General features: G+C 56.8%; 1 protein-coding gene across 6 annotated transcripts in view; it reads right to left on the reverse strand.

The window, feature by feature from the left end:
* CASZ1 (castor zinc finger 1) overlaps positions 1–21,688 on the reverse strand; it is a 147,671-nt gene that overhangs the window by 55,726 nt on the left and 70,257 nt on the right. For 5 of the 6 annotated variants that reach the window (XM_059912789.1, XM_059912798.1, XM_059912812.1 and 2 more), the window contains exon 3: positions 10,061–10,112. The gene's annotated coding sequence lies outside the window, so the exon portion shown is untranslated. Of the gene's footprint in view, positions 1–3,487; positions 3,658–10,060; positions 10,113–21,688 lie in introns of those variants that run through there. The other variant, XM_059912833.1, reaches the window with a different exon arrangement.

Raw genomic sequence — 21,688 nt, forward strand, 5'->3', positions numbered from 1 at the left:
CCTGGATCTCACTGTCCCCAGCTCTCCCTCTGTCCCTTCTGCAGCCCCCCTGCTGCCTTCCTCCCCTCTCCTGTTTCAGGGGAGGCCACACTGCCTTCAATGAGGGGAGGGGACCAGAACCCAGGCTTTCTTTTCTCTGGTCTTTGGGCAGCATTCAGCAAAATGGCGCTGGACTATTTTTGCAATATTTCTATTTTGCAAAGGGAAGGGCCCAGGGAGGCCTTGGGGCAAGTCAGGGAGTTAACAATCTACTCTTTTTCCCACGTTCCCCTTATTTTTCTTCTCCCTTTATTTACTTATTTACTTTTTAAATTGCACTTTAGTTCCAAATGGCCTCACAGGGAGATTAGCATCCCTCCCCCATTCGACTGCTCTCCCTGTTGCCTTCTTGGCAACCCCCATTCCTGCTTGTCACACAACCCTCTACCCTTCAGACCTGCCCCATGCCTATGGAGGACGAGTAGCTGGAGAGGCCCAGGAGCTCTGAGTGTCCCCCAGCCCTAAAACCCTGAACAAGGGAGCAGAGCTCCTTAAACAAACCAAGCCCTGTGCTCCCCAGAGGCTGGTACAACTGCTGTCACTGGGCAACCAGGCAGCAAGGACCATGAGCTTCTCCCCAGGTGGGGTCTCAGAGAGGGCACTGCGGTGTCCAGGACTGCTCTGGGGTACACACATGCCGCTGGGTTCTCCCACCCATGATTCCCCAAAGCAAGGCTTACAGCTTTGGGTTGTAACAGCAGTCAGTCAAACCCAAATCCCAATCCTGAAGTGTCTGCTTCCCCATCTGAGCAACTGGGATGTAGAAGGAAGCCTGAAGACATAGGGGTAGAAGGGTGATTTCTGGGTGCGTCTGAAGTGTGCACGTATGGGGAGCTCCCTGCATATGTGGCCCACACAGCCTACGGGCTCCCTATGAATGTCCTTCTGGGCTTCTGCTGATGGTGGTCAGGGCATGGGAGGGCATGCCTTCCTGTCACTCACGCAGGGCCAACAGGATTGGCTGCACAATAACCTGGGGGCCTCTGGTGGACAAAGGCTGGAGAGGAATGGCTGAAGGGATAGAACTGAGAGAGCCGGAAGGAAGGCGGAACAGGCAGGGCGGGCGAGAGGGGCTCGCCAAGCACAGCCAGTGGTAGAGGGAGGCGTGAGCTGCCCGGAGAGCCTCAGCTCTGCCAAAACGATGGCCACCATCAGCCACTGCAGGCTTAAGAGGCTCTGCCCAAGAGCGAGGGGCCTTCCTGAGAGGCACAGAAAATGAGACCATCTTAGCATGTTATGATTTGACATCTGAGAAGGCTGAGGCCGTGTCATGGAGGGGTCCCCCGATTTCTCTTTCTCTCCGTGTGTGTACTCATACCAAGGCCCAGGACCCTGGCACCTCTGAGCCTGTGGCCCATTTTGCCTTGCGAACCCTGACATGGTAACACCTCTTCGACCCTGAGGCCAGGCCACAGCTTCTGTGCCTCGGGCCCGGGGAATGGAAAGCCCAGTGCCACAATTCCTCCTGGTCTCAGGCCCTGGGCCCAGAGCCACCAGCTCCTCCTCTCACACCCCGCCTCCAAGGGAAAACGTGGAGCCCTGCCCAGCAATGCCACCCACCAGGCCCCTCACACGGGTCCAGGGGAACCTGTCAGCTGTCCCAGGACAACCTTCCCTCACTGGCTCCCGGCGCCCTCGCATCCCCAGTTTGCCCACTCATTCTCTCTCCCTCCTGAGCCCGGGGCCTTCTCACTCACCAGCCTACTTACACACCAGGTATCTCATGCTTTATCTGCTCTCATTTTGAATTTGTAACTTTCACATAAACTTGAACAAAGCTCCTTTTGTTCCTGCACCCCACCCCGGGATCCCAATAAACTGGTTCCCTCTGAGGCGACTGGGCCAGGACACAGGAGCCTTGGCCAGACGACTGTGGGTGCATGTGAGCAAGCATGTTCGCACCTGCGGGGGAGTCTGTGTGCCTGCGTGTGAGTGCACTCCCCAGGCGGGCGGCGGGAGGGGTCACGGGGAGCCTTGAGTGAGCGAAGTGTGGATGGGAAGGATGGTGGGGATGGAGGGCAGAGCCCAGATGCCATGGCACGGGGATGGGATAGCCTGCCAGTAGGGCACGAGAGGTCATGGGCCCCCGATGGGTGGGTATCGGGGCAGGGGGTGAACGGGGATGAAGAGGAAACAAAGAGCAGAGAGGCACAGCAAAGTGGGTGGCGGAGCGACGGGCTGAGGCCGGGCTCGGGCTAAGTGTAAGGCAGATACAGGGATCGCATTATGGCGGTCTAGGGGCTGGCACGGCCGCACGCTCAGCCCCGTAATCCTGTTAGCCAGCAATCTCCATTCCGAAAGAGCTTCATTTCTTTGTGAATATTTGTAAACTAGATATCTAATGGAAAATTATAGGAAAATTATAGTGAAATTCATGACGGAGAAATCCGATTATCCCTAATTCAATTATGCCATCTTAGCCCACACAGCACATTTCCCATTTTTTTCCCATAAATACCGATGCCAGGGGTCCCGGTAATCAAATAAAATTGAAAATCATCTTCCCATTAAATTCAATTAGCCGCAATTTCTAAAGCCTATCAGAGATTTTAATTACTAAATTATAAAATTCTCCAATGCTAAATTGAAACCAAAAAAATTGCACATCCTTATATTTCAGAGAAAAAAAAGGGGGGCCAGCAAAATCCTCGGAAAATGCCCTACTCTCTGTGCCCGGCTCCAAAGCAGGTTCCCTACCCGGAGGGACAGCGCACCGCTGCCTACTTGCCAGGTTGAGGACGAAGCCAGGGGGGCAGAGGAGAGGGCCCTGTCAGGGGAGGGGCTGAGGCATATTAATTTAACAGAGGGGCAAAGCACACCTCCAACCCCAAGCAGCTGGAGCTGGGCTGGCCCCTGGAGAGGACCTGCGTCCTCACTGGCTGTCCTGGCTCCTGAGATGCCCTCAACTTTGTCCCCCACGGAGAGTGAGGTCTATAACTGCTACCTTCTTGGCCCGTGGACATGGCTCGGGCCCAGGTCACAGCTTGGCCTCAGGGTAGCAGACCAGAGGCAGCCGGCTTCTTACTCAGTTGCCGGCTCTCTGACCACCCAGCCGGGCCCCCAGATGGCCTGGGCTGGGTCAGAGGTGGGAGTAGGACGGAACCCCATGTTGAGGGTGGCCAGACATCATGGGAGGGTTCCGTGGCCCCGAGCCTTCTCCAGAGCATTCCCAGGAGCCATGGGTCCTGGCTGTGTACCAGCCTCCTGAGAGAAGAGCTGGGGATGGACATGGCCCAAATTTGGCCTCTCCCTGTGCTTCCAGCTCATTCCTTGTTCTTACCCTCTTCTGGGAAGCTGACCGGCTGAACTGGCCAGAAGGAATACCCTTGCCCCGCGGGAGAGCTCACTCTTTCGCCCCCATCTCCTTTTAGGGAAGCGCTGGCCATAACCCCAACGGTAGCCCCTCCTCTCTCACCGCCCGCCCCCCCCACCCCCGCAGGCCACTTACCCAACTCTAAAGCCTGCTCTAGGAGTCAGAAGAGCCTGGGGAGGTGGCACCGGTGGTAGCATAAAGGGACCTTAGATCTCAAACCCAAGGTGGGTGGCTGGGTGGGCAGCTGCTGGGCCCGGCAGTTTCAGGGCAGCCAGAAGCTGAGCTGCCAGCAGCCAAGCTGCCCGCAGCCCAGCACCCAGGGAGCAGGGAGCAGGTTTAATTTGCCAGGCAGTCAGGAGTGCCAGCAGGGGAGGCACCCGCAAACAAAACAAAAACAAAAAAGTTAATTATCTTTGGCTTTTTCTTAATAAATATCCAAACTGGCCCGGCCGGATCCTCCGCTTTGGAGGGAGAGAGAAGAAGGAGGAAAAAACCCCAAACCAAATCCAACAGACTCATTCTCTACCTTTCCCTTTGTCTCTCATCCTTGTATTTCTCTCTTATCAGAGGCAGTAACAGTTTCACATTAATTCCCAAATTTTGCAAGTGCAAGAGTGTGGTCACAAAAAGCTTTTTTTTGTTTTTTTTTAAAGTTTTGGGGTGGGAAAGTGGGCATGTGAAGAAGAAAGAAGCAGGCAGGAGGAAAAAAGGCGAGAAGAAACAGGACAGAAGCAGAAGGAGTGACAAAAAGACAGAAGGAAAGAGAGAGAAGAAAAAACAGAGAAAGTGTGATGCGGGGAACTGAGCTCGTTGCATTGCCCCCAGGGACACGGCCCAGCCTGTGGCCCCAACCTGGGCAGGGACCTTTTCTGGAATGTTATGTTGGCATTTTATTTCGGTTGCAATTATCAGCTACAGGAGATAATGGGGATTTTTCATCTTAAAGCTCCAAACCACCTAGGTCTCATTGGCCACTTGGTCTCCCCTGCTGCTGCGAGTTCGTGTGCCAGCCCTCCCTTCCAGGAGCTTGGCTGGGGAAGAGGGGAGGTTGGCTGTCCTTCTGAGGCATGTGACTTTTTCTATGTGGAATCCCAAGTATACCTGGGGAGAGAGATGCGTGTTGCCACCTGGGCCTACGTGTTTGCATGGTGCTCATACACGCCTGAGCCCATGCTGTTAGAAACATCTGGTAGGGCACGTGGTGGGGGGTAGGCAGCCAGGACATCGGGCAGTCCCTCACGGAGCACGGGCGCTGGAGTCCCACTACCTGGGTTCAAACCCTAGCTCTATCTCTCGCCAGCTGTGCAACCTCAATCAAGTCACTGACCCTCTCTGAGCCTCCATTTTCTCAGCATCACAGTCAATAATAATTAGTGATTGCCGAGGGCTGAGGGTAGGGGAGAATGGGGAGTGACTGCTAATGAGTACGGGCTTTCCTTCTGGGGTGATGGAGATAGTCTGAAATTAGATAGTGGTGATGGTGGCACAACCTTGGGAATATACTAAAAACCACTGAACTGTACACTTGGTATGTGAATTATGTCTCAATAAAGTGGTTATAAAAAAGTGGGGATAAAGAGGGGGAATGATAACAGCACTTACTGCATCGAGCTGTCATAAGGGCATACAGAGCACGTAGCCTGGCACAGAGTAACACTCACTAAGGATTCACGAGTAGTCACTCATATGGATTGTGGAGGATGGGCTGGCATCCTGGGGCCTGGGCTGGTATCCATGAACTCATACTGCTGGGGCTTACAAATGTCTACCTGGGGCCTTGGGGCAGGGCCAGCAGGTTGTCAAGCAGCTGAGCTGCCCGCCCCCAGTACTTGGTTGGGGCTCCTGGGTGACTGCTCCCTGGCAGGGATGGGAGAGTGCATGGCCCTCCTCCTGCCTCCCCGCCCACGTCCCTGGAGAGGAGGCTGCCCACCGTGGCAGGCAGACTCCGTGCTCACTCTCCCCGTCTCACAGAGCACTCATATTTTCCATGTGCAGCAGACCGTGAATTCACCTTCATACTAGTTACAGGGTTATTTAGCTTCTCCTGACACTGACAATCACCAAACTTTAATTCGCTGCTCGGTTTCTCCCTGCTGCGCCCTCTGCCCACCCCCAAAATCACTGGGAGAGGATGGGAAGAACGTAGGTCTGGCCCCCTCTTGCCAAAGCCTGCCCTTCGGAGTGATGGAGCGATGGGAGGAGGGGGGTTGGTCAGAAGGAGAAGATGATGGGCAGAGGGCGGAGAGAGAGAGCAGTACGAGACAGAAGAAGTATCACCAGGGCTAAGGGGAGCTTCCATCCTGCTCCTCTGGCCTGACACTAATGTATTCAACCTGACGTCCATCCCGTTATGAATGAAGACTCAGCTGACTGGGCTGTGGGTCTGAGGGCTGGCAGCCCTGGCCAGGACCTCCGGGGCCAGGACTCACTAAGATTCCCAGGACCAGGCAGCTGGCATGGGCTGGCTCCTCTGCCTGATGCTGGACGAGCAGGTGCCCATCTGGGAACTCACCAGAGGGAGCCCATTCTTACCAACCTGAGAAGCCAGCTCTCATTTCCTCCCGCCTCTCCCGTGCCAGTCTACTGTCAGGCCAAGCCCTCCTGCCCTGTAGAGGTTTCTCTCTGGCTTACAGCCCTGTTGCCGGGATCACGTCTCTCTTCCTTTGATAAAGCCAGGGGGGTCTGCTCAAAGCTACTGACAAGCATCAGATGAGAAACAGAGACTGAGACATCGCCCACCAAGGATCCCAATCACACAATCCTGGGACCAGTGTAGGAGCCAGGGCCCAAATGTGGCCACGAGTCTGCTTCCTCGCCCAGTGGGAGGGGCCGCTGCTGCCCTGAGCACCCAGGCCAGCCCCAGCAGGGTCTTTGTCTCTCTTCCCTTGCCTTCGACAGATCCCCTTCTTTCTGTCTCCTCTGCACTCCCACACCTTTCCAGGAGTGGGCCCAGCTTCCAGAAAATCCAAAGAGGCCTCTGGTTAGCTCAGGGGCCAGGCAAGCCCAGAGATCTCAGACTCTTCCTCTCAGCTACTCTCCACCTCCTGAAGTGGTCACCATCACCTTTCCCCAAAGCCTCCCGGGCAAGCGAGGTTTCCTCTGAGGACCATTTGGTGGAAACAGGGGACTCTCTTATTTGCCAAATCCAAGCTGGCTCCATCAGCCACTCATTGGGCGGAGAGTCCCAGGAGCAGAGAGACTCACAAGGCAAGGACCTGGGGGGCTCGCAAAAGCAGAGGCAGGGCCGGGGGCAGAGCCAGGAGGGGAGAGGCAGGGAAATCCACTGGTGGGTCCAAGCTCTGCCTGCTTCCTCCCAGCCTTAGTCCACTGCCCCACCCCTGCTGGCAGGGGAAGTGGCCATGGTGGCCTGGGCAAGAGAGATGTCAACGGGAGCGATGGCAGAGATGGGAGAAGGGGCTTGTTGACTGCAAACTGTCCATTATGGCTCAGATTATAAGCATATTGCGCAGGGCTCTCTGCACGATGCCGAGGAAATCCAATACGCTGAAAGGTTAATGCAATCAATTAGGGTGACAAGGAAGTAAAGTAAAGCCTTCGGAGTAGATGAAAAGGAGAGAGAGGGAGAAAGAAAGAGCGCCATGGAGCTGGGGGTGGCAGTACGGGCGGTGGGAAGGTGAAGAGGAAGAGAAACTAATGGGATGCAGAGAGAAGGCTTGGAGGGGAAAACAGATCTACAAAGGGCCAGGAGCCCGCGAAAAGAGGACAGTAAGAGAGACGGCAGCAGAAGCAGCAGGAAAGGGCAACTAGTGAGCGGTGCGGGGACCCGGCTCCCAGCCCGTCTCAGACCCCTGACTGCTGCGCAGCTTCAATTTCCTTCCCGCTCCCCCCTTCCCCCTCCCTGCCAGCCTTTCCTCTAGGGCTTGGAGCCTGGCTCCCAGATTAGCTCACAGCGCTAGTCATGTGCAGCCTTGGTCCCTGCCCCTGTACTGAGCGTGTGCCCACCGTGTAATGTCCAGGGCCTTCTCCACAGAACTGCAGACTGGGTCCCAATTGCCCCAGAATGGGCCCAAGTTCAGACCCGGACCCTTCCCTTGGCTTGCTTTGCTCTCAGCAGACCCCACAGCTTTCCCCTACGCATCCTAGTTCGTACTTGCAACAAGCCTGCAAAGCAGAGAGCGTGGTGGTCAGGGCTCCGTTTTACAGATAGAGAAACTGGTGCTCGAGAGGTTATGCGACTTCCCAGGGCCCTGCAGCAGACATGGAGGACCCGGGACCGACCTGAGAACTCCAGTGACTCCCCGTCCACCACCCGTGCGGCGTTTTCTTCCACGGCCCTCGCTCAAGCGAGGAGCCTCAGCTTCTCCAAGGTGAGGGACTCAGTGGTCCCGGGCAGGGGAGGGGGACTGCATGGAACCTGCCTAGGGATGACTGCTGGCTCCTACATGCATGGTGGAGACCCAGGCTCTGGCAGGTGAAAAGGAATGAAGGAAGGAGGGAACGCAGGCGCTGCCTACCTGTCAGGCCCCGGGCTAGACACCTTCGGCCCCATTAACTCACTGGCTTGTCCCAATAACCCTGCAAAGTAGATATTCTGCTCATCTTGCAGAAGAGGAAACTGTGGATCTGAGAACTTGCTAAAGGCTACAGGATGGAGACACAAGGCTCCTGGATGCTGGGAGCAAGAGATCTGAGGAGACAGTGGCTGTCAAGGAGAGGACAAGCCGGGACTTCTAGGTAGGTGGGACTGAGCAGGAGATGAGGTCCTACAAAGAGCAGAGAGAGAAAGGGCAGCCCCAAAGGGACCAGGAGTGCAAGCAGCCCCGCAACCTCAGGGACAGGCCTGGGCCCCTCACAGCAAGACACGAGCACAGAGCAGGATGATGGTTGCACAGCACTGTGAACGTACTTAATGCTAGGGAACTGAACACTTAAAAATGGTTACAATGGTAAATTTCATGGTGTGTATATTTTACCACTGGAAAAAAAAAAAAAGAGCAGAGGGCAGGAGCCAGAAACCCCAGAGGGAGAGACAATAAACTTTTCCTATAAAGGGCCAGATAAATATTCTAGGCTTTTCAGGCCAAACATGCTCTGTTGTAGCTACTCAGCTCCGCCGTCATAGAGTGAAAGCAGCCATAACTGATATGCAGATGAGCGGGTGTGGCTGTGTTCCAATAAAACTTTATTTACAAAAACAGGCAGTGGGCCAAATTTGGCCCTCTGGTCATACTTTGCCAAGCCTTGCTCCAGAGAATGGAAGCACCTGGGGCTGACTTTCAGGACAGAAGTAGCCAATCTGAACCTTGCCAAGAAGTGGAAGGAAGGGCTGGGCAGAGGGCTCAGGAGGAAATCAGGTTCTCATTACCAGCAGAGGGTGGAGAAAAAGAAGGGAAAGAGAACAAGGGCTGGATGGGAAACAGATGTCCAGGAACTGGTCCATCCCAGCTCCCAGCATCCTAAACCCTCCACTGTGCTTCAGAGTCTCAGGGATGATATGAAGGGGCGGAGAGTTGAAGCTCTCAACATGCTAGGAGTCTTGATGCCAGGAGAGAGGTGTTGGCCTCTGGCTAAGAGAGGACGGGAGTGGGGCAGCAGCAGGGTCGGGCTGGCCAGAAGGGATGCCAGGGGAGAGAAAGGCGAGGAGAGAGGCCCGGGGAGCAGAGCTGTAACCAGGGTGGTGCTGGCGGCAAAGGGAGGAATCCACAGGCCCCAGTGAGAGCGCAGGGCGCGGGCCGGGCCTGCCCTACACCGGCCGCCTCTGATCACGTTTTCAGGGCCACTGCCCGCCGGCACAGACAATGCTGGGGGAGCCTTTGAAGTCCGAAAGGGATGCCGCGGTGGGAGCCTCTCGAATCTCCTCCCTTCCCCCATCCTCCCGGGGGAGGGGGCCAGCAGGACAAAACCCAGAGCCGGTCACAGCCGGGCCCCCGAAATGCGTGAGACAAAGGGAAAACAAACAGGTTTGGAGCCAGGCGCACGGTGCCGTGTCTGTCCCCCGCCCCGCCGAGCACGGATGATGGATGGCTGCAGCCAGCCAGCTCGCCCGCCGGGCAGGCCCCGCTATTTACATAACACTGGCGTTCCACCGGTCACCTCTGACACGGCGCTGCCTGGGGCCGAGGCCCGGTGGCCCCGAGGTTCCTCGAGCCACCCGAGAACTGAGACAGCCTGTGAAGGCCCGGCCAGGCCAGGGGAGCCCAGCGCCCGGGGAAGGGAAGGGCAGCAGCCTGGTCTGGGCTCAGGGCCTGGGGCCTCCTCCCTGCCAGCCTCCCACGGAAGAAGGAGGGCCGGGAGCTTCCCAGGAGAGAGGACTTCTAGGGCTTTCAAGTCCATGCGGTTCCCCAAGCACGAGCTACAAGCAGAGCTTCCAGGGAGAGCTGGCAGCAGCCACAGCGGGCAGACAGCACTGCGGAGAGCTGGGCACGGTACTGCCGGGCGGCTGAGCCCTGGCACCACAGATGCCCCTTTGCCTCATGCTGCCTTGAACACATTCCACGCCCAGAGTCAGCGATCCACGGGTCCCCAGCCCATTTCCAGCCTAAGAACGAATCTGAGACTCTTCTACCGGGGTCATCTTTTCCTGCCAGGTTCAAATGGGCAGTGTGGTTCCAATTCCCTGTCTCCATCTTCCAGACCCACCCTGGGGGCTCGGCACGACTGGGCCCAGCCCAGGGTGACACGTGTACCAGGCGCGTGGTCACCACTGGGGGGAAGGACCCACGGATCAGGGAAGGGCTCAGGCCTTACCTTGTAGCGGGTCCTAGAGGCTCCTCTCTCGCAGTGGGGGCGTCACTTCATCCTGGGGAGGGACAGAGAAGAGCCTCTTAGCCTTTCAAGGCAGGACGCGTACAACTCCCCAGTGTGTGCCCAAGGGCTCCCTGCCACCCCCAGGCCAAGGGGCTGATGCTCCAGGGTGGCCAAGGGTGTCAAAAATTCAGACGCGCGGAGTGGGCACTGATTTTGGCCCATCTGAAAGGACGTGCCGACCAAAATTTGAAAAAATTCAGAAAGCAGCAGGGGCTGATCACAGTGGAAATATGGTCCTCAGGACACCCCTAACCAAAGAGAGGAAAGTCAGAGCATACTGCACACACCTCCGTGGAGGCAGAGACGCGGGTGTGCGGGCCGGGGTGCTCCCCTGGAGCTGCAGTGGTTGAGCAGCAGGGCCTGGGGACGATGACAGGCTACAGCAGCGCCCATCCCTCACTCTCTTCCCTTGGCCCCTGAAAATCTACAGCAGATGGGTGACTGAGGGGCAAGGGTGGACCAGGGGCCAGGGCACCAGGAGGCCTCAACTCCCAGGAATAGGCTGCAGACAGCACCTTCCACCCTGGGGTCCTACTGATGAGTCACAAGCCATGCCGGGGGACCACGTAGGGAGAGGGAAAATGGCCCAGCAAGGTAGGGGGTCTTTAGCCAACACGTGACTCAGCCCAGCTTGCCAGGCCCAGGCCCTCCTGCCCAGCGCGTGAGTCCGGGGAGCCAGGTTCAAATGGGACAGACGCCTCGTGTGGACAGAAAACCCAAGGAGCCTTCTGCCTGCTGACCTGGGCCCACCTGCCCTTGCCCGAGCCAGGCCGGGCCACCCCACCCCACTCCCACCCCGTGGGCCTTCAGAACTCCACCCGTACTCGGGAAGGGTTTTCTGTTTATTAGGTTTTTTTTCTCCCTACTCCCTCCTTTGTGGCTTATCAATGATGCAAGAGGAATAACACCAATTTCCTTAGGCTGTGTAATCCCCAAATCAGATTGGGGGGATTGCGAGAGGTGAGGTGACCTTGTACAGGGCTCCGGGAATGCCACCCAGTTCTGCCGCCTGCCCTCCCATTCCCAGGGCATATTTAGACAGATAATGCTAATTGTACTTGACGCATCCTCCTAAGGAGGGCTGGGTCCTCTGCCAGCTTTCGCTGCCTTTGCTGGGCTGCCTGGGTGGAGGGTGCCCACTGAGGCAGAGCCCACCCTGCTGGACACCGGGCTCTGGTGGGCATCGAGCAGTTGCGGGGGTTACCCCATGGGCCTCTGATGCCCATCTGACCCAGATGGTAGGAAGCTAAGATTCTGCAGAGAGCTGCGCGGACAGAGAGACGGGGCAGCAGAGAGGAGAGGGGAGCCCTGCTGAGATGGAAGAGGGGGCCGAGGTGGGGAGAGTGGAAAAAACAAGCAGTCGGAGAGGAGAGCTGGATGAAGTGGAGGCCAACAGGGCTGGGCCACGGGGCAAGGGAGAGAGACCCTGGGCCTCCGCTGAGAGGCGCTGGGCAGGCTTGGCTGTCAGAGCTCACAGCCCAGCCAGCCCGCCCAGGGGCCCAGCGGGGCGTCATCGCTGTCCGGTCCATCCCACACCCGCCCGCCTGAGATCTCTCAAGGCACCCCGGCCGGCCTCCCTTGAACCTCCAAAGCCCCCCAACTCCACAACTCCAGTATCTCCCTTCCACCACCTTTTTCTCCCCTCCCATCCTCCCCAGCAACTGTGCATTTATTAATTCATGAGGCACTAATTAGTTCTTTGTTTAATTTTGTGTTAAACAGACTGACCGGAATGATAACGACTCGCAGTGCGGTGTTGCCGTCCCCAACCACCCCTGTTTTCTGACAACAAGGGAGCGCGGGAGACCGGAGCGCTGAACCCAAATCCCTCAGCAGTTGCACTTCATTAAGTCAAAATGTGACAAGAAGCTTAGAGAGCAACTTGCAGATCTGATCACACAGAACAATCGGGGAGGAAACTTTCCAGGAGTTGGCTGGGGGTGGACGAGGGATGGGGAGGGGCAGAGATACTTACCGTGCGGGGACCAGGATGTGAACCGGGGTCCTGCCCCTCACCTGGCCCTGGGGCAGGCGGCCTGGCGGACGGGAGCAGGGAGGCTGTCTCTGGGTGGGATCTGGGACACTGGGTGGATTCTGGAACCCCCGTGGGGACCTGAGAAGTTCAACTTTCTCTCTCCATCCTGCCCGGGCATCTTCCCCTGTCACTCTCTGCCTCTCAGTGTTCCCGCTGTTTGGTTCTGGCCTGTGTGAGTGAGTGACTGGGCACAGCCAGGGCCTGGCAGAGAACCAGAAAGCTGCTGCAGTTAAGGAAGGATTCTGCAAGGCCGGGGTGGGAAACACAGAGGAGACCAGGAGCCCCAACACTTAGGAAGGCTGAAGTTAAGTGCAACCCTTCCAGGCTAAGAAACAGAAGTAACGTGCTCAGGGATCCCGGCCAACACAGCCACTCTCCGCCAGCCGTCCACCCATCCACCCATCCACCCATCCTGCACTCATCCAACGTTCTTCAACCTAAGTGCTCCGACCAGAAAACGGAGGACCAAGAGGTTGAGTTCTATGCAGAGGTCCACGGTAAATCAGAAACAGAGCCAGGTCTGTTTGGCTTCCGGGCTGTAGTGGCTGACTGTAGGCAGGCAGCTGAGCTAACAGTGACCACAAGCCTTGCTACCTGCTCCCTCCTGTCTGTGTGACAAAGCAAGACCTTGGCCCAGACGTGTCAAGCTGCTAACCCCATAGGTCCACAGGGAGGCATCGGAACTAAGCCCTGTCCCAGTCTAAAGACAGGGCCCCTGCTCTCCTTTTACCGGACCCTAATCTCGGAAGATGTGGACAATGTCTTACATAAATGAGAACATGGAGGGGGATAGGAGGAGGAGAATAAGAACAAAGCACACAGAGAAAGTTGACAGACGAGAGCCCAAGAGCCGGATTGTGTGTGAAGATCCTCCTGCCTTCTTCCCGTTGGCCACTGCGCCAGCCCAGGTGTGGCCTGACCCACCCGCTGAGGGCCGGGGCCTGAGGCAGCGTCTACAGGTCAGCCTTGCCCTCGCCTTCCCCCGGCCGGTTCGGTTCGGAAGTGCAGTGGTCTCCCACCCGAGCCTGGCAGCCCTGGGCTGGCTTCTGTTCATTTGCTGTCAGGCTGCCTAAGCAAACCAATTAAAACTAATCATTAATTATAAAAGAGAGCAAGAAGAGTAGAAGAGAGGGGAGAGGGTGAAAGGGCGAGGTGGGAAGGAGGAGAGGGAAAGTGGGGTAGAGAGGGAAGACGCGGAGGGCCTGCAGGGAGCTCGGGGTGGGGGACCGTGGGCCTGGGAGCTGGAGGGGACCAGAGGCACAGGAGGTGCTGGAGTTGAGGGAGGGCAGGAAGGGCGCCAAAGATGGTAGGGAGGGGGCTGCCGCGGGCGGCGGGGGGGTGGGTGGGTGGAGGGAAAGGCTGGAGAGGAGGGAAGGGGGAGAGGGAAGGGTGAAGAAGCTGCTGTGACCAGCGTACCAGGACCCGAAGAGGCCTCATCCGCCTGCAGTCCCCTCTGGCTGGAGCCACCGACCATCCGGGACGTGGCTTCCGAGCGTCTCACCCGGGGCTCCCCTGCTCCATATTTATGAGGCGCAGCTGATTACGCAGCACCGGGCCAGGCTCCGCAGCCCTGCCGCCCCTACTTGCTCCCCAGCCCTCGCAGGCCACAGAGGGGCGGCTCGGGGCAGCTGTCGCGGCCCATCTACCCCGCCCCCCCACGCTGTCTCCTGCCCCCTCCGGCACCCGCACACACCCCGTCCGTCTCCAGGCCGGGCCCTTTCACAGGGCTGAGGCCGTGTCAGCGGGCAGCTTGAGGAGGGGGGCAGCACAGACAACAAGGGGCAGTGTCATGGAAACGGGCACTTTCCCCGAGAAATATTCTGTTTGGCCTCCTTCCTGCATTGAGGAGCTGTCAGGAGCCTGAGTGAGAGCCAAACCACCCCGGGACCAGGCGTGACAAAACCTATTTTCTGCCTCAAATTTGATTGATTAAAAAACTTTTTAGGAAAACCATGTTAAAAGAGTGAAGAAGAAAAAAAAAGGGAGAGGGTGAGAAGGAGAAAGACAGAGAAAGAGAGAGAGAGAGAGAGAGAGGAACGAGGAGGAAAGAAAGAAAGAGAATGAAAGTGCTGCGGGCGCAGGGCCACGGGCAGGGGCCGCGCTGTTGCCCCGGCAATGACGCCAGGGCCGGCGTGTCAGCCCGGTGGCCGCCGCAGAACCAGGCACAACGGAAAGGTCAAAGGAAGCCCCAAACTTCTACACAGTGGTTAGCAGGACAATGAGGGGCCGAGGGCACGCACGATCCAGCAGGTGCCGGATCCGGAGGAGGCGGCGGCCGGGGCAGGTTGTCCGTCCGCATAGGGGAAGGAGCCCAACAGCCGCAGGCAGGCCGGGGACAGCCGGGGGTCAGCGCCAGGCCTCCGGATTGGCTCTGAGGAGGCGGGCAGTGGTCTGCAAACACAGTCTGGGCTGAAATTTGGCCAGGCTCCTTAAAACCCTGTACAGGGTCAAGAGGAAGGATCTAGTAGTCTGGGGGCAGGAAAGGGGTTTTCCCACCTTGTTCTCGGAAGTCCTGGCTCATAGAGGTACCCAGCTGACCCGCCCGTCCCGCGGGGGCTGAAGCCTCTGCTGGTCCAACACCTCTAGCTTGCTCTCTTGGTCTCACACCTTCCCTGCCCAGGCCCTTAGTTCCTTTATTACTGGATGCTGCCCTGTGTGGTCCTCATGCCTGGCTTGCCCTCTCTCTTTTCCCATCTCAGAAACTGAGACAGGCCCCGCCATGAACTAGGACTGTGATGGAAGGCTGTGCCTTACTCTCTCAGGGCTGCAGGAGAAGTGCCAGCCTCCCCACCTTTCCTGAGCCCCCGCAGGGGGAAGCAACTTCTCCATCTCCCAGAGGCCCTGCCTGACCACTCCAGGCAGAGGTGGCTCAGATCTTCCTGGTGGGACCCATCCTGTCCCCAGAAAGACGGGTCCAGGTGAGCGGCTGGGTTTGCTCTTCCCCGTCTTAAGGGCCTTGGAGGTCAAGGTGAGGAACAGATCTGGCGAAGATGTTGGCAAGAAGGTTTCTCTGGGGTGCTGGGAGCGATGCGTCCAATGCGGTCTTTGCAGCTCAGGGCTCAGTGTGGGCAAGGCAGTGCCTCCTTGGACAGACGGCGCGTTCCACCAGACAGATGTACGGAAAGACAACACCTGCTCCGGACCCTGCCCAGCCCTCCTCCTGGTCATTGGCTTAGATCTCTCCGCGTCCCGGCTCCACAGTGATCGTCAGGACGTACACTGAGTACGTCCTGTGCACATGACACTGTGCTAGGCCCGAGGAAGATAAAATACACAGCTTACACGAGAAACAGCAGAGGAGGTGAGACCCAGGTCTGAATCCTGCCTCTGCCACTTACCCTCCATGGTGTCTGCCGGGGCAGGCTGCTTAACCTCTCTTGGCCTCAGCTTCTTCAACTGAAGGGGGTGGGGTATGAGCCCCACCTCAAATGCATTTCATTCACTAATTTTTCTTCAACACCTACTATATGCTGGGTACTGTCCTAGACCTGGAGAACACTGGTAACCAGAGACAGTCCTCACGGAGCTTCCGTTCTGCAGTTGTTGTGAAGACCCGCTGAAATAACACACAGCACCGTGGTCTGTCACACAGTAAGTGCTCAACAAATATTACCTGTTACTAGCTTTCAGGGGCCCTGCCTTTAATAAACTGGGGAGAGGTCCAGCAATTCCACTCCTAGGTATATACCCGAAAGATTGGAAAACAGGGACTCAAACAAAAACTTGTACACGAATGTTCGTAGCAACTCCACTCACAACAGCCAAAAGGTGAACACAACGCAGATGAACGGATAAACAACACGGGGTCCCCACAAAACGGAATATTATTCGGCCGTGAAAAGGAATGGAGTTCTCATACAGGTTACAACATGGATGAACCTTGAAAACATTACGCTAAGTGAAAGAAGGCAGACGCAAAAGACCACATATTATACGATTCCCTTTATATGAAACATTCAGAATAGGCAAATCCATAGAGACAGAACACAGATTAGCGGTTGTCAGGGGACGGGGGAAATAGGGAGTGACTTCTAATGGGTATAGAGTTTCTGTTCGGGGTGATGAAAAACTTCTGGAACCAGATATTGGTGATGGTTGCACAACACTGTGGATGTACTTAATGCCACTGAATTGTACAGTTTAAAATGGTTACAACAGTAAATTTTATGTTATGTGCATTTTACCACAATAAAGTAAAGTGATATAGCTGAAGAAGAAGGAGGAGGAGGAGGAAGAGGAAGAGAAGGAGAAGAGGCAGCAGCAGCAGGCGAGGAGAAGGCTATTCCCAAGTGGCAGCTCAGCATGAGTATTAGACAAGCCAAGCAAGGGGGCGGAAGGTGAATCATCCTAATTTCAGACGGGTCCCCTCTCCTTCCTGTCCTCAAGAATGGCGTGCGCTCCCGCCCGAGGCGTTCCTAGGCCTCACAGATGCGCTGAAGAAAAAGACAACATGGGAAGGCTAGGGTGCCTCCAGAGATGGAGGCACACGTCACTCAAGAGCCCACGACGCCGTCTCCCCAGCGCTGCCGTTCCTCTGCGCACACATGGCCTGGCTCCTCTTGCGTGTGAATCCCAACACGCACAGCCCACTCCATCCATCTCTCCGCCGGGCTCCCCAGACAACCTGTGCTGCTGCCCAGCACCTTAGTGCAACACGCTGCCCCCCACGTGGGGAAAGAGGGTCTGAGTCAATGACTTCCCCACCCACAGGGCTCTCAGGCTCCCCAAGGATGGGGAGTTCCACCTTGCAGGAAAAGCTGAGGATAAGCAGGGAGCCAGGCCCTTGGGACAGCCCTCCCAGCCCTCAGCCTGCCCTCCTAGCTGCTCCGAATGCGTGTGCGCACAGAAACCCCTGCCTTGGCCCGGGAACTGTCAGGAGATCAACAAACAAAAGCTGCTTCTTGACAGGGAGTCATTTATATTTTAGCTTCGTTCCATTATCCTAACGAATCCTTCATCAGCAGATGCAATATTAACAGCAGAAAATCAGCTCATTACATCCGGGGGGATTTCATCAAGACGGCAATCATGTATGCAGCTCCCCAAGCCTTCAAGAGGCCAGTATGGCTGTTATTTATTTATTTTGTTACTTATTTATTTAATTTTTTGGGTTCTTTCCACATAATTGCACCGCATCTCAAATCTTTAATAAATAATTTGTAGGTCCTGAACTGCAGACAGCTTTGCTCTCTGCCATGAGAGCCTGCATTAGCCAAAATATTTACCAATATTTGAAAGCCATTAGAATCAGGAGGGAAGTGGGGAGGGGTACTCTGTTCTTCTAGAAACAGCCTGCTCTGGGGCTACGGCGCTAGGCCCTCACTCCAGTCCCCCAAGCCGGTCTCTTGGTATGGCGAGCAGGCCTGTGTTGCTTCCCTGGGCTCACTTAGTTTCAGCATGGGATTCCTGGGAGCTCTTCGAGAGGGATGCGGCCATCTCCAAGGGTTCCTGCGGGCCTCTCATGGCTGACGTGGGCTGGTTGCTGGAAGGGACCCCCTTGGTGAAGGGGCAGGAAGCTTCCACATGCTGAGCTGGAGCAGTCTGTCGGGATGACACTCCCTGGGTTTGCCCGACCAGCAAAGGGAGCTCAGCGAGGGAAATCTTCATCATGCTACAGCAGGCCCTGGCTCTGCTGTGGTGGAGCGTGAAGAAAAGTCTGACCTGGGAATTCCCTGGTGGTCCAGTGGTTAGGACTTGGCGCTTTCACTGCCATGGGCCTGGGTTCAATCTCTGGTCAGGAAACTAAGATCCCGCAAGCCGCACAGCGAGGCCAAAAAAAACAAAGAAAGAAAAAAAAAAAGTCTGACCCATCCCTCTCGGCTCCCCAAGGTTATGCCTCCCACTTCAAAGGAAAGGAAGGTTTAGTGGACCCAGAAGGCAGACTTAGTGGGCCCATTCTACAGACAAGAAAACTGAGGCTCAACAAAGTGAAGCTTTCTTCCCAAGGCAACACAGCTAGGAAAAGGCCCAGAATCAGGATTTAGACTCAGAGGTGGCTCTGCTGGGCCTCCATTCTTTCCACTAGGCCAGAGACTTCCAGTGACACAGCCCAGCCTTCCAAAGGCTCCTGGCTCTGACCCACGAGCCTGGAGTGGCCACTAGGGCCGACGGGCACCCCCTGCCACCACCACTGGGCTGGCCATGCTTTCACAGGTTTTTCCCAGCAGGGGCTGGATTTCTGCCCAGCCAGGAATGTGCTCCCAGGATGTCAATTCTAATCTCCCCAGCGCTCTGACAGAATTAAGCTCCAGTTTGTCGGACAACATCCCAAAGTTTCAGAAATCCAGGGCAGACTCTCTAATCAGGCTGCAGGACAAAGGTCTGGCCTGACCCTGTCACTTCCATTTACTCCTCCTGTCTGTCTCCCAGCTGCTGCCTTTCTGCAGCTTCCTCCACCCTCTGCCCTTCCCTGGCCAGCTCAGCCTCCACCCTCTCCTCCAAGCTCCCCTGTTTCTCCGCCCCGAATTTCCCCTCTCTGAGCAGCTGGGCTAATCCTGTTGCTCCACTATCTAAAGCCGAGGAATTCCTATGAGACTGACCTGCCGCTAGCGCTAGCGCTAGGCCTGCTGGCCTCACCTTGGCTGGGGCTCCCTCTGGTTCTCCACCTCTAGGGAGCGCACAGGCTCAGACCTCCTTGGCTCGGAGAGGGTGCAAAGTTATTCTCAAACTCTGCTTACCCCTGCCTTCGGTCAGCCTGACTTTGGGCCCCCTGCCCCTGAAGCATTCTCTGGCCTTGCCCAGCTTCCATCCTGTTTGAGGGGTCAGCTCGTGGGCTCTGGAAAGCCTTGGCCCTTTGGCCATGCTTAGGGACACCCCTCTGGGCAGAGACCTCCCTTCCTCAACAGAGCCTGTGGGGCCCCAAGAGGAACACTGGGTGGAGGGACAGCAGAAGCAGCCCTGAACATGGGGTGGGCAGGGCCTGCGGTGAGAACCCCAAGCCCTGGCTCTGCCGGGCTGTGGAGCCATCAGAAAGGGGTGAGGAGCGCGGGAGCTGGGCAGCTGGGCCAGGAGAAGCACTCCTGTGCAGCCAGCCAGAGGACAGGCCCCCAGGACGCCGGGGAAGCAGAGGGGCCTCCCTCTCCACTACTCACCACGCCCAACACCCAGCTTCCCTTCTACACGGCTCTCAGGTGGACCCAGAGCACTGACACCTGACTCAGTTTCCAGAGGAAATCATACGCACAAGCTGGTCGGAAGAGGCAAAACCTTACAGCACGTTCAGAGGGGCGTGGATGGGGGACCGTGAGCTTAAATCTGTTTGGTTCACATCAAAAGCCTCCTGGGGGAACAGAGGGCACGGGGAGCAGTGTGGACAGTCAAGGGGAACAGCAAGGGCTGCTGCACTTGAGCCTGTGCGCTGACCAGAGGCCAGATCAGGGGATGGGGCTCCTCCAGACAAAGCAGGGGCAGGAGTACACACACGGGGTGCAGAGAGAAGCCTCAAGGCGGACAACAGAAATGGGAATGTCGTTCTCCTCTTTTGTTGACCCTCCAGAGGCACAAGAAACCTAGAGTGGCCAGGGTAGGGGCGCTCCCCCAGAGCCGCCCAACTGGCAGGGAAGTCCTGGAATGTGGCAGGTAGGCAGGGCCATGCCACAGCTCCTCGGCTGCCCCTGTGACCTGGGTGGAGACCTCACCCTGGGCATGGAGTTCTGTCCTACACAGGCTGTCTCACGCCCTCCCCTCCCTGGCTTCCTTGGCCACGGCCATGTTGTACGGAGTGGGGATCACCTTCCTCAGAGCTGCAATGAGGGGCAACTCCTCACTCCCTGACGGTCCCTCCTGCATCCTGCCTAACATCGCCCCCCAACCCCATCCCAAGGCTGGCCCTGCCTTCACCAGCACAGCCAGCCGGGAAGCCTGAAGGATTCACCTAGAGCCTTGGGTGAGCTGGGCTGGGGGAGGGACAGGAGCAGGAGATAAACGACACGTCTCTGTAACCAGCCCTTTCTCTAGAAGGTTGAAAATAATTATTGTCTTTTTTACTTAATAACAGAAAAATCTACAAAGGTCACCAGTGGAGAGTAGAAGAAGGCCTGCCTATCAGTCCTTGCAAGGAAGTCCCTGAAGTTTCAGCGCACCCGCCCCACTCCCGACAACTCCACAATCCCCCCAAACTCCCAACTTTGCTTTCCTGCCCTTCCTTCTGCCTCGTCTTTCCTTTCTTGCTGTGCTGGGTGTTGGTGAGATGTTGGGTTTTTTTCTTTTTTGCAATTTATCAGCAGATTGTGTGGAGCTGAGTGGTGTGAGCCTCACCCTGCTAAATAAAGCTTTGGTATTTCTGATAAAGCCATCAAATTCCTTATCACACTGACACAAAGTGCATTTAAAGAGACAGACACCCTGTCCCTCCCTTCCCACCAGCCCCTGCCCCCTCCACTCAGTTCAGATTTCCAGCTGCTCAGGCTCTTGTGGATCAGACACCAAATACGGCTCTGGAGGATGTGGGGAGTGGGGGAAACCAAGGGGCGGGCTGCCCTCTCCAACTCCCACCCACCCACGTCAGAGCCGCCGGCACCCTGACCAGGGCCTCAGGTCCACAGGGATGTGGCATGTGCTTCCTGCCCCAACTCAGAACCAGAGGGAGCAATCAGTAGACACGCCCCGCAACAGGGGATGTCCTCACAAACAGCACAGTCCTGTGTTAGGACAACACCCGGCAGCTGCAGGAGGAGCCCCCAGTAAACTGCTGGGCCTACAGGGCTGCTCACTGCTGTGAACACATCTGGTGGCTTCAGCCACTGCAGTGTCCACACGGGGTACAAGGACGGGGCCGAGAGGGGCCACTGATGCCCACACAACCCGGGGCCGACCAATGTTCCCATCATGCTTGACCACGGGTTCAGCAAAGCCTTGACTCCTCACACGGCCCTGCAAGGTGGGCGGAACTATCACCCCATTGGACAGATGAGGAAATCAAGGTTGGCCTGAGGCCACAGAGCCAGTGGCAGGCCCAGCTGAGGCTCCAGCCCAGGCTGGCCAACAGCTCTGCTGAAAGACTCTTTCCTTAATTGATTGCAGAGCTCATGCCCACCTCCCCATACAAAGACAGGCCTTCCTGTGTCCCAGTGCCCCCTCCCCCTTTCCCGGCCCTAGCTCGTCAGTCCAGCCCCTGGGCCCACACACAGCCTGTTGGTTGAGGAATCAAATTTATTATTTTTAATTATTTTGATTTATCAAAGCAGCAGCTACAATCATATTAAACCAACTTGGCTTCTTGGCATTAAACAGATACAGCTGCCCAAGGACCCTCCCACACTCTATAAATGCCCGGCCTGTCTGTGTGCTTCCCAAGGAGGGCACCCGGGGCACCTTCTCCAAGGACCCCAAATTTGAGGACCACTAGGTCTCCCACCTGCCCTGCCAGAAGCACATGCAGCCAAAGTCGCCGAGGTCCAGAGAATGGGAAGGAACACGCTGGGGCCAAGCTGTCAGATGCTTTGGGAAACAGTCACCTCCGTCCCCCAGCCCGGGAGACCCTTCCAGATTCCTGACCCACTGGGGAGTCACACGCCCCTCAGCTGGCATTTGCG

This window comes from Balaenoptera ricei, chromosome 1, assembly GCF_028023285.1.
Source record: "Balaenoptera ricei isolate mBalRic1 chromosome 1, mBalRic1.hap2, whole genome shotgun sequence".
NCBI classification, from domain to species: Eukaryota; Metazoa; Chordata; class Mammalia; order Artiodactyla; family Balaenopteridae; genus Balaenoptera; species Balaenoptera ricei.